We start from the raw sequence: 12,218 nt of genomic DNA on the forward strand, positions 1-12,218 counted from the left end.
TATACAGCGCGATACTAACACTCTGACCACCTCTACTCCGTGTGCTTCTCTGCACAGGTCCCGTGCACCCTGGACGCGATCTTCCCAGATGTCCTTCACTCCGGCGCCGGGACACCACGGACCCTGGGTGCAGCAGCAGCGGAAGACGCGAGCCAGGCCCCGGCCGAGGACCTCGCCCCCTCCGCCGCCTCCGGTCTTCGAGATCTCCACCCGGAACCGCTTCGCTCCCCTTCGCGAGACGGAACGCGACGCTGTGATCGTCGGAGACTCCATTGTCCGGTACGTACGTGCTACTTTAGCTAAAGGTAAAGTCCACACCCACTGTTTTCCTGGTGCTCGCGTTCTCGATGTTTCTGCGCAGATACCCGCAATCCTGAAGGACGGCGAGAGCGTCGGCGCGATCGTTCTGCACGCGGGGTGAACGACACCAGGCTGCGGCAGACGGAGGTTCTGAAGAGGGACTTCAGCAGCCTGATCGAGACGGTTCGCAGCACGTCGCCCGCGACGAGGATCATCGTGTCAGGACCGCTTCCCACGTATCGACGTGGGCACGAAAAGTTCAGTAGACTTCTTGCTCTAAATGAATGGTTACTGACATGGTGTAAAGAACAGAAACTGCTCTTTGTTAATAATTGGAATCTTTTCTGGGAACGTCCTAGGCTTTTCCGTGCGGATGGCCTGCACCCCAGCAGAGTCGGAGCGGAGCTGCTGTCGGACAACATCTCCAGGACGCTACGCTCCATTTGACTAGTAAGTACATCCTCAAATGATTGCTACGACGGCTTTTGTTCTGAACGCTTAAATGAGAGTACTTGCACTGTCCAATCTATAAAGACTGTGTCTGTTCCTCGAATAGTGAGATCAAAACATAAATTTAATGCAGGATCTAGAAAAAATCTGATCGTAATTAAACCAGAAAAAAGCAAAATACACGAACAGAAACCATTTTTAAAGCTTGGGCTGCTAAACATTAGATCACTTGCACCGAAAGCAGTTATTGTGAATGAAATGATCACAGATAATAGTTTTGATGTACTCTGCTGCTTAACGAAACCTGGCTAAAACCTAATGATTATATTGGTCTAAATGGATCCACTCCACCAAACTACTATTATAAACATGAGCCCCGTCAGAGTGGTCGTGGTGGTGGTGTTGCAACAATATATAGTGATATTCTCAGTGTTACTCAGAAAACAGGATACAGGTTTAATTCATTTGAAATACTTTTGCTTAATGTTACTCTGCCAGATATGCAAAAGAAATCTCTCCTATCTCTTGTTTTAGCTACTGTGTATAGACCGCCAGGGCCATATACAGATTTCCTAAAAGAATTTGCAGAATTCCTTTCAGAACTATTGGTTAATTTTGATAAAGTGCTAATTGTCGGAGATTTTAACATTCACGTTGATAATACAAATGATGCGTTAGGACTTGCGTTTACTGACCTAATAAACTCTTTTGGAGTCAAGCAAAATGTCACCGGGCCCACTCATCGTTTTAATCATACGCTAGATTTAATTATATCGCATGGAATTGATCTTACTGATATAGATATCGTACCTCAAAGTGATGATGTTTCTGACCATTTCCTTGTATCGTGCATGCTGCGTATCACTGATATTAACTATATGGCTCCACGTTATCGTCTTGGCAGAACTATTGTTCCAGCCACCAAAGATAGATTTACAAATAACCTGCCTGATTTATCTCAACTGCTCTGTGTACCCCTTAATACACAGGATCTAGACAAAATGACTAGCAATATGGGCACCATCTTCTCCGATACGTTAGAAGCTGTTGCCCCCATCAAATTGAAAAAAGTTAGAGAAAAACGTATTGCGCCATGGTACAACAGTAATACCCATTCCCTCAAGAAAGAAACTCGCAATCTTGAGCGCAAATGGAGAAAAACTAACTTGGAAGTTTTTAGAATTGCATGGAAAAACTGTATGTCCAGATACAGACAGGCTTTAAAAGCTGCTAGGGCTGAGCATATCCGCAAACTCATAGAAAATAACCAAAACAATCCAAGGTTTTTATTTAGCACAGTGGCTAGATTAACAAATAACCAGACGCCACCTGATCTAAATATTCCTTTACAGCTTAATAGCAATGACTTTATGAATTTCTTCACTGATAAAATAGATAACATCAGAAATACAATAACCAGTGTAGATTATACTGCATCTAATATGTCAACTTCTTTCGTCGCACCCAAAGAAAAACTGCAGTACTTTACCGCTATAGGACAGGAAGAGTTAAATAAACTCATCACTGTGTCTAAACCAACAACATGCCTATTAGATCCCGTACCCACTAAATTACTGAAAGAATTGTTACCTGTGGCAGAAGAACCGCTTCTCAATATTATCAACTCATCGTTATCTTTAGGTCATGTCCCTAAACCATTCAAGCTGGCGGTTATTAAGCCTCTTATTAAGAAACCACAACTAGACCCTAGTGAACTGGCAAATTATAGACCCATTTCTAATCTTCCATTTATGTCTAAAATTTTAGAGAAAGTTATATCTGCTCAACTGTGCTCATTCTTGCAAAAAAATGATATTTATGAAGAATTTCAGTCAGGTTTCAGGCCCCATCACAGCACAGAAACTGCACTTGTTAAAATCACTAATGACTTGCTTCTTGCATCAGACCAAGGCTGCATCTCATTGCTAGTTTTACTTGATCTTAGTGCTGCGTTCGACACTATAGATCATGACATACTAATAGATCGACTACAAAATTATGCAGGTATCCAAGGGCAGGCTTTAAGATGGTTTAGATCCTACCTGTCTGATCGCTACCACTTTGTTTATTTAAATGGGGAGTCATCTCAGTTATCACCAGTAAAGTATGGAGTGCCACAAGGATCTGTTCTAGGTCCTCTACTATTTTCAATATACTTGCTGCCCCTTGGTAATATTATTAGAAAACACGGGATTAGTTTCCATTGTTATGCTGATGATACTCAACTATATATCTCAACAAGACCAGATGAAACTTCTGAATTATCGAAGTTAACAGAGTGTGTTAAAAATGTAAAAGATTGGATGACCAACAATTTTCTGCTATTAAATTCAGATAAGACAGAAATATTACTTATTGGACCTAAAAACAATACACAGAATCTTTTGACTTACAATTTACAACTAGACGGATGTACTGTTACTTCCACTACAGTCAAAAGCCTGGGTGTTATATTAGACAGCAACTTGTCTTTTGAAAATCATATTTCTCATGTTACAAAAACAGCATTCTTCCATCTTAGAAACATTGCCAAGCTGCGAAACATGTTACCTGTTTCTGATGCAGAAAAGCTAGTTCACGCATTCATGACCTCTAGACTGGACTATTGTAATGCACTACTAGGTGGTTGTCCTGCATCTTCAATAAACAAGCTACAGATAGTCCAAAATGCAGCTGCTAGAGTCCTTACCAGGTCAAGAAAGTATGATCATATTACCCCAATCTTAAAGTCTCTGCACTGGCTACCTATTAGGTTCCGCATCAGCTACAAAATAGCACTACTTACCTATAAGGCACTTAACGGTTTAGCTCCTGCGTACCTAACTAGTATTCTACCACGCTACAATCCATCACGCTCCCTAAGGTCGCAAAACTCTGGACTGTTGGTAGTACCTAGGATAGCAAAGTCCACTAAAGGAGGTAGAGCTTTTTCACATTTGGCACCCAAACTCTGGAACAGCCTTCCTGATAACGTTCGGGGTTCAGACACACTGTCTCTGTTTAAATCTAGATTAAAGACGCATCTTTTTAGCCAAGCATTCAAATAATGCATCTCAAACTTTTCCTGCAGCTATATCTGATCAAATGTTCATTATTAATCTTTTAGCTCTGGTTTAACAAACCTTCCTTTTCTTAGTTTGAACAGCAGCTACGCTAATTATGTTCCTATTTGTTCTCTGTTTTTGCCATGGGATTGACATCCCATGGTAACTAGGAATTCACAAGCTCCAGTGTGGATCCAGAACACTTAAGAAGAGATGATGCCAACCCCACAGAGGACTTCAGATGATGCCAACCCTGAAAACATACAGCACTACCGAATTCTGCTACTAATTTATAGTGTTCTTTGTCTGTTTGATTACGTCATTAATTGATCTTTACCACACATCTCTGCCATATGTGCATCAAGCTACTACTACATATATTGTAAAAATGTCAATTTGGTGTAAAGCTGCTTTGCAACGATATGTATCGTGAAAAGCGCTATACAAATAAATTTGAATTGAATTGAATTGAACTAAGATTAATAAATGCTAATAAAAGCAGTTAATTCATAGTTCATGTTAATTAATGTAGTTAACTAATGTTAACTACACTGAAAAATGCTGGTTTAAAAACAACCCAACTTGGATTGTTTGGCAAACAAATGCTGAAAATAAATCACTAATAGTATATTAAAAAAAATACTCAAATAAAACATAAATATTAGATAAAAAAAAAAAAAAAAAAAAATAAATGAAAATAATTGCCTTGAAATAAATAAATCTTGTACAATTGTTTAAGGTGTTTAAATAAATAAATCACTTATAGTATATAAATAATACTAAAGTAAGTCTGTATCTACTTTACAGCTTCAGAAGACGCTGGGTAAATATTGGACAGAACACATGTAATGTCAGTACTGACATTAGAGAACATATTTTAAGATTAAACTCAGTAAAATAACGAATAAAATCCATCTATTTTATGCAAGGCAAAAATGTACATCCTGCAAACAACCTTATGTTGTGTTGTGTAAAATAGTACAATTTACAGCACAATAAAGACTTTATAAATTAAATAAAATATACAAACCTTTCGCTGAAGAAGTGCAAATTGGTGGCGCTGAAAACCGCTCTGTCCTGTAGAAGACTCATAAAACCCGTGCTCTGACTGTAACGCAGCAGCTGGTTTGTTCTCGTCAGAGACAGGTTCAACCTAGTGGTTGGGTAGAAAAAGATAACCCAGCGGTAAAAATGATCCAGCAGCTTAGTTACAGAAAAACTACCCAGCACCTGGGTAAGAAATATAAAAAAAAATAACCCAATAAAATGACCCAACGGGCTGAACCCAGCATTTTGGGTTAAAAAAAATAAAAAAAACCCAGCAGCACCTGGGTAAAAATATTAAAAATAACACAATAAAATGACCCAACAGGCTGAACCTAGCATTTGGGTTAAAAAAATAACCCAGCATTTTTTAGAGTGTAATGAACTATGGATGCCTGTTTCCACCACTCAATAAAAAATAAAAAAAAGGTAATTGCGACTTTTGATCTCACGATTCTGACTTTTTTTCTTGCAATTTCGAGTTTAGATCTCGCAAGTCTGACTTTTTTTCTCAGAATTGTGAGATATATATAAAGATATAAAGATATATATAAAGTCAGAATTGCGGGACAGAAACACACAATTGCGAGAAATAAAGTCAGAATTGTGAGATTTAAACTCGCAATTCTGACTTTTTTTCTCAGAATTATGAGATACAAACTCGCAATTGTGAGTTATAAAGTCCAGTTCTGCAGAGAAAAAAAGACTGATATATTCACAGAATTGCCAGTTTATATCTCACAATTCTGAGGAAAAAAAATCAGAATTGTGAGATAAGTCGCAATAACCTTTTTATTATTATTTAGTGGCGAAAAACAGGCTTCCATAATAAACCTTATTGTAAAGTGTTGCCATTTTTTCTCTATATTCATCAAAGATTCCTGGGCAAAAATGTTGCACGGTGTCAACAAAAATATGAAGAAGCAGCAAAAATTAAATATTACCGTAAAAATAGTCTATGTCTTCTGAAATCATACAATAGATTTTTATGAGAAACAGACTGAAATTTAATGAATTATTCCCCTCCACAATATAGTTTTCAAATCTCAGTGTTAGTATATTTTCTGATGTAATATGAAAACGCATTGCCCCAGGTTTCAGATCTTGCAAGTTTTAAATAGTGATGTGGATGGGATGATTTTCAGAGTTTGGAAATTATTTCAGTAAATCACAGCTCAAGAGAGTTACGCATCCTTGTGCATACTGCATACTTTTGTGGTCTTTTTAGAGTTCAACAGCGTCAATCCTCATTCTCTACTGTATGAAAAAGAGCAGTGTAAATGTTCTGCCTCATACAAATTTGAAGTGACAAGAGAGTGAGTAGATGATGCCAGATTTATAATTTTTGGATGAACTACAGTATCCCTTTAATCTCAAATTAATAAATTGTGTGTAATCTGCCCTCATCTGGCCAAGACTGGAATTTCACCATATGCTGCTGCAACCTCAACACATCTTATAAATATTCCACAGTGTTCTTCTTCATACCTTCATACAGTCCTTCATTTACCCTTCATCTATTCCACCTGCTTTTCTCATTCCTGGTGTTTTTTTTCCCCTCCATGTGTTTCCCAGCAAGACCACATGCTCTAGCCTGATGACCCCTTATATCCTTCTGTCTGACCATCCTGCACCTCCCTCCCCATCCTCACTGCTCCTCCTTCTCCTCCTCATCATCATCAGTCATCTACCATGTCTCTCTGTGTCCCTCCTGTGCAGCTCCGGCATCCTCTGGTTTAATTAAATGGCCAGGCACGCGCACACACACACACACACACACACACACACAAACTCAAGCACAATGATGATGATGATATACCCAGTCTTAAAGGTGTAGTTCACCCAAAAATTAAAATTCATCATTTGCTCCTTCCATTTCAAACTCATGTGCTGTTACTTTTCTGTGCAACACGAAATGTTCAAGAAAATGTGTGCACTGTATTCCTCATAGTCATGTGATAGCATTTGTGTGACATACAGACTGAAATTGAAGTTGTAAATAATCTGCCATAGCTCATCAATCAAATATGGCACAGGTTATATCAAATTTCATTGGTTCTTCTGTGCCTTGCAAACTAAAAATTAATTGACATGAAACATGATGCGAAAGCTCTATGCTGTGAAACTAAAACTAAAATAATAATTAAATAATAAATCAAGTATTAATAAATACAGTATATACAGTATTAAATTTAAACAAAAATTAAATTTAAAATAAATGTATTCAAAATCCAATTGAATGAATTTTATTCCCCCAGTTTGCTTTTAATTAAACTAAAACTGTCAACAAATTAGTTTTCCTTCCAAAAACGATGATAAATGAAAATGATAAATGTTGCCTTGAAATAATATTTAAAAATAAATATTTTCAAAGTTTAAGGTAAAGTACTAAAATGACTAAAACTGAAATAAAAATAATTTAATGCTAAATAAAAATAACAAAATGATCAAAAATGTCAGAAGTCTAACAAAATTGCTAAAACTGAAAATAAATTACTAATAGTATATAAGTAACACTAAAATAAAACATAAATATTAGATTAAATAAAAAAACTTAAATGAAAATGATAAATGTTGCCTTGAAATAATAATAAAAAATAAATATTTTACAAAAGTTTAGGGTGAAGTACTAAAATACCTAAAACTGAAATTAAAATAAATTTAAGCTAAATAATTAAAAATGTCAAAAGCCTAACAAAATTGTTAAAGATGAAAATAAATCACTAATAGTATATAAAAAATGCTAAAATAAAACATAAATTTTAGATAAAAAAAAAGCTTAAATGAAAATGTTCCCTTGTAGTAATATTTAAGTTTTTTTTTTAAAGTTTAAGGTGAAGTACTAAAATTACTAAAAGTAAAACTGAAATAAAAATAAATGAAAGCTAAATAAAAATAATAAAATGATTAAAAATGTCAAAAGTCTAACAAAATTGCTAAAACTGAAAATAAATCACTAATAGTATATTAAAAAAATACTCAAACAAACATAAATATTACATTTAAAAAAAAACTTAAATGAAAATAATTGCCTTGAAATAAATAAATCTTTTAAAAATGTTTAAGGTGCTTTAGAAGACCTAGAGTGTAGTGTACAAGTAACAGGTCTACTTCTATGGTTCTTTCCATCCCTTTTGGAGTTTTAGAGATGGTCTGTTGTTGCATTAAAAAGAGTGATGTGTATTTTTTGTGTATATTTAAAAAAAAATTCTTCTTTTGTGTTTGACAGAAAAAAAAACAGCATTCGGCTTCGGATAACATAAGGGTGAGTAAATAATAAGCTATTCCTTTAAGCCGAAACAGTGGACGGAGAGAAGGAGAGAGAGGGATGAATACAGAGGAGTCTAACCCTTCTGTTTATTCGCTGCCGTTAGGTCTGCGCGTGTGCTTTACTCCCATCACTCCCTCCCTTTCCCATTGGCTGCTTCCCTCTCCCACACACAGGCGCACACACACACACACACACACACGCACTGGCTCTGAGCTCAGACACCAGAGTTGACGTTCTCGAGCGGAGGTCGAGAGAGGGACAGATGGGATCCGCACACACACCGGAAAGAGGCACACGACGCTCCGTGCAGCACTGATCACGACCGAGACATCGAGAAGAGGCTCTCTCGCATGGAAAAGAGGACAGCGAGACGGAGGAAAGAAGATGTTACGGCATGAGCAGGATGGGATTGAGAAACCTGAGCATCGCAGAAGCTTCCTGAAGACGACAACAAGAGCTCTTTCTAGTTTGCAGAGCTTCTGAAAAGGACAGTTTTGAAGGTCTCATGCACTCGTGCACGGATCAAACGGGAAGTTTCTGGTGAGTAACTTTCGCTCGTGTACGGTTTCCTTGCATGGATTGGTCAAGTCTTCCAGTTTCCAAAGCGAGCGAGGTTTGTGTTTGGATTGTCCACATGTGCAAAAGTCAAAACGCAAGCGTTAAAAGATGATCCAGCTGGATCTGAGCAGCTGTGCTCTACCAAAATGATGAGATCGCACGAATGGAAGACAAAACAGCACAGTCAGTTCTTCAGCCTCCACATACACACACACACTCAGAGTCAAACATATCAATGCTTCACTGCATTCAAGCTGACACAAACTATAATAACCATGAAAGCACATACAATTTTGGGGGGTCAGATGAGAAACGACATGAAAGTGGGGTTGCTGTAGAAAAACTGGTGTTCAGTACTATATTTGTCAGGTACAAAAGCACTTCACCCTGAATTCAAAGGACAGTGTGAGTCAGTGTGTGTGTGTCGTGAATAACAGAATGAAAGTGCAACGCTGAGAACTGTAGAGGTCATTGCAGATTCACAACCTTGTGTTGTGGGGAGCTTGTCGATTGTGATAGTTGGTTTAGGTAAACCGATGTGTTGACTTATGTTAAAGTCTAACACCTGACCCCTCAGATGTGGAAGGTGCTCTTTTTTTAGTCAGCACCAGACAAATTATGGCAATTACCTAGTCGTAAAAGTTGTTTACTGGCCTTGAAACTGTATTTATGTACGGTTCAAAAGTTTGAGGTCAGTAAGATTTTTAGCATTTTTTAAAATAAATTAATTCTTTTATTTAGCAAGGACGCATTAAATGCATCAAAAGTGACAGTAAAGACTTAAACTCTTACAAAAAAGCTACATTTCAGAATCATCTTCAGAACCTTCTATTCATTAAAGCATTCCGAATTAGGGTTTTCACAAAAATATTAGGCAGCACAACTGTTTTCAACATTGATGGTGTTTAGAAATGTTTCTTAAGCAGCGAATCAGCATATTTCTGAAAGATCATGTGACATTGAAGACTGGAGTAATGATGCTGAAAATTCAGCTTTGCGTCACAGGAATAAATTATATTTTAAAACCTATTCAAACAGAAAATGGTTATTTTAAATGGTAATAATATTTCATAATATTACTGTATTTTTTAATTAAATAAATGCATTTTAATATATATATATATATAAATATATATATATATTTTTTTTTACGCAAGTCATTGTGTCACTCTCAGCATCATCTATTAACTAGTTTCTTGGTGAAACCGATGAGAGCTGCTTCTGTCAGAACAGGAAAATATGAAAATAAGGGGTTAGATAAGTTGCTTTTTGCCATTTTAGTCATGCATTATGCTTAGTGTTTGTATTCATTTAGATCCTGTCATTGTGTTGCGATTCATCGATTTTCAAAATTAAAAAAACAAAAACGGTAACACTTTAGTATAGGAACAGTTCTCTCTATTAACTAGTTACTTATTAGCATGCCTATTATTAACATATTGGCTGTTTATTAGTGCTATTCTGCATGACCATATTCTACATCCCTTATCCTACCCATTACCTGAACTTAACAACTACCTTACAAACTATTGATATGTCATAGTTAATGGTTTGTTAATAGCAAGAACTAGACCTTAAAATAAAGTATGACTAAAAAACAAGCAAAGGTCAAAGTATTATTTTAATATTGCAGTTTTGAACCATGAATTATGCAAAAAGTTTGCCCTACTTGATTTTATCCATTAGGAAATTGACTGGAAAAGTGGGCGTGGCATAACCGAATGGAGTCAGCTGATTGAAGGAGAGGGTTTGAATATTTATGATGTCGAAAAGGAAGGTCAGTTCAGAAAGAAAGAAGGCTCTTTTGAAAAAAACATTAATTTATTTGTAATAACACGCACCAATGAATCGTGCACAACAAGACCTGGAAGGTTTAAGGCATTAAGAAAGTAAATGGGGTTGATGCTGATTTCATGCTGACTATAATTTTGGACCGTTCATGTAGATATTTAATCTTCACGTCGTGCTTGCGTGCTTTTAAAAACCTGCTGTGGAGATTCTGTAAACAGCGTTGAGATTCACAAACTAGATTCTCCATTAACCATGAAGCCAGCGTAATGCATGTACTGTCAGACGCTGTTTATGTCACTCATTCACTTTCTGTCCGCCGTGTCACTCCCGCTCCGCCTTCATTCGCATCTTGCCGTGAAGTTGCTTTCTCCCGGAGATCACATCACATCAGCGCTCCGGATGCACTTTTGGCTTCCAACCAGACACTTAACCTTCCTTATCCTCTTCAAACCTTCCACCCCAATTATCTCTTTCTCTCTCTTTCGCTGTATTTCGACGCTTCCATGCTTGTAGACTCAGCCAAAACAGTGGATTTTTACTCTAGGGTCCTCGTATGAATGGGATCTGGAGTTGATAGTGAGTTGATTATGGTCATTTTTAAACGAGATTCCCAGCAATTAGCCAGCTGGGCTCAGCGCGTGCTGGACGCCGGTCATTATCGGCCCAGTGGGCGGAACCAGCGCGTTTTAGGACGTGCCAAATGATGCATTTGGGAAGAGTATGTTCATCTAATCCCACCAATCAAAACATTAAGGATATGTAAACAGACGTTGACCCAAATGGCCAGGGTTTGACTGGTTAGGTCCAATTAACCCCTGCTGGTCAATGGTGAAATGTATGAAAAGCTTTCTTAATGAAAGATGAAACATATTTAGATGTTTTTTTTTTTTTCTTTAAAAGCATCGTTTTGTAAGATAAGACTTGTTTTAAAATTCATAATTGGCTAGTAGTTTTTTCTTTTTTCAAGCATAAACCTCACTCCATTTTGTTAGATTACAAGCCTTAATATCTTTTGCAGTTTTGCTTTTTAAAGTAAAAACAGCTTGTTTTAAGGACGTTTAAAAAATTTTTTTAACGCAAAACAAAAACACTGATTACAGAAAATTTCTGTGATGGTTCAAAAGTAATTTTTTGCAAGCAACATATAAATCTTAAATATTGTATTATATTTTAGCCAAGGCTTTTAAAGCATAATATTTGGGCATTTTTTAAAATTGTAATTTTAAATTATTTTCTTACATTAAATACTATATTGCACAATTTTTATTTTGCACAATTTTAAAAATACTGTAATTAAAAAAAACTAAAACTTGTTGCAATGACTTAGTGATGACATAAGATTTTTCCATTTACTTGAATCAAAATGATTTAAAACAGGTTTTAACTTCATTATTTAGTTATTTGCAATTCATCTAATTTTTTAAAAGTCAGTTCAATATAATTTACTTTGGAATTTACTACAGGCAATTTAAATATATAAAACAAAATTAAAGCAGCATGAGCATAAGTTTTAAGTTATGCACTCACACAGACAGACATGTTAAAGGATCTGACCACCTTCCATTCAGTTAAATGTGACAATTTGTCGATGAGGCAGCGTTGATTTGTTCCAGGCTTAGTCACAGTGAAATGTGCATTTTAAATGTCCATCTGGAGTTTGTTAACCAGCGTTTCTCATCGCTTCATCTCTAATTGATAGCACTGTTGTTGTGACATAGGCCTGATCATTTGGCCAGCCAATGCATTTTCAATTATTCATG

At 36.5% G+C, this 12,218-nt stretch overlaps 1 protein-coding gene and 1 long non-coding RNA gene across 7 annotated transcripts in view; both read left to right on the plus strand.

The window, feature by feature from the left end:
- Positions 1–420: 420 nt before the first annotated feature.
- LOC127165382 (uncharacterized) lies at positions 421–4,300 on the plus strand. The gene is made up of 2 exons (XR_007827775.1): positions 421–750; positions 3,965–4,300. It is a non-coding gene; the product is annotated as an uncharacterized LOC127165382 (long non-coding RNA).
- A 3,416-nt stretch (positions 4,301–7,716) lies between these two features.
- Positions 7,717–12,218, plus strand: part of LOC127165537 (uncharacterized) — a 131,852-nt gene continuing 127,350 nt past the window's right edge. For all 6 annotated transcript variants that reach the window (XR_007827797.1, XR_007827796.1, XR_007827798.1 and 3 more), the window contains exons 1-2: positions 7,717–8,103; positions 8,213–8,649. The gene's annotated coding sequence lies outside the window, so the exon portion shown is untranslated. The remainder of the gene's footprint in view (positions 8,104–8,212; positions 8,650–12,218) is intronic.

This window comes from Labeo rohita, chromosome 5, assembly GCF_022985175.1.
Source record: "Labeo rohita strain BAU-BD-2019 chromosome 5, IGBB_LRoh.1.0, whole genome shotgun sequence".
Taxonomy (NCBI): Eukaryota; Metazoa; Chordata; class Actinopteri; order Cypriniformes; family Cyprinidae; genus Labeo; species Labeo rohita.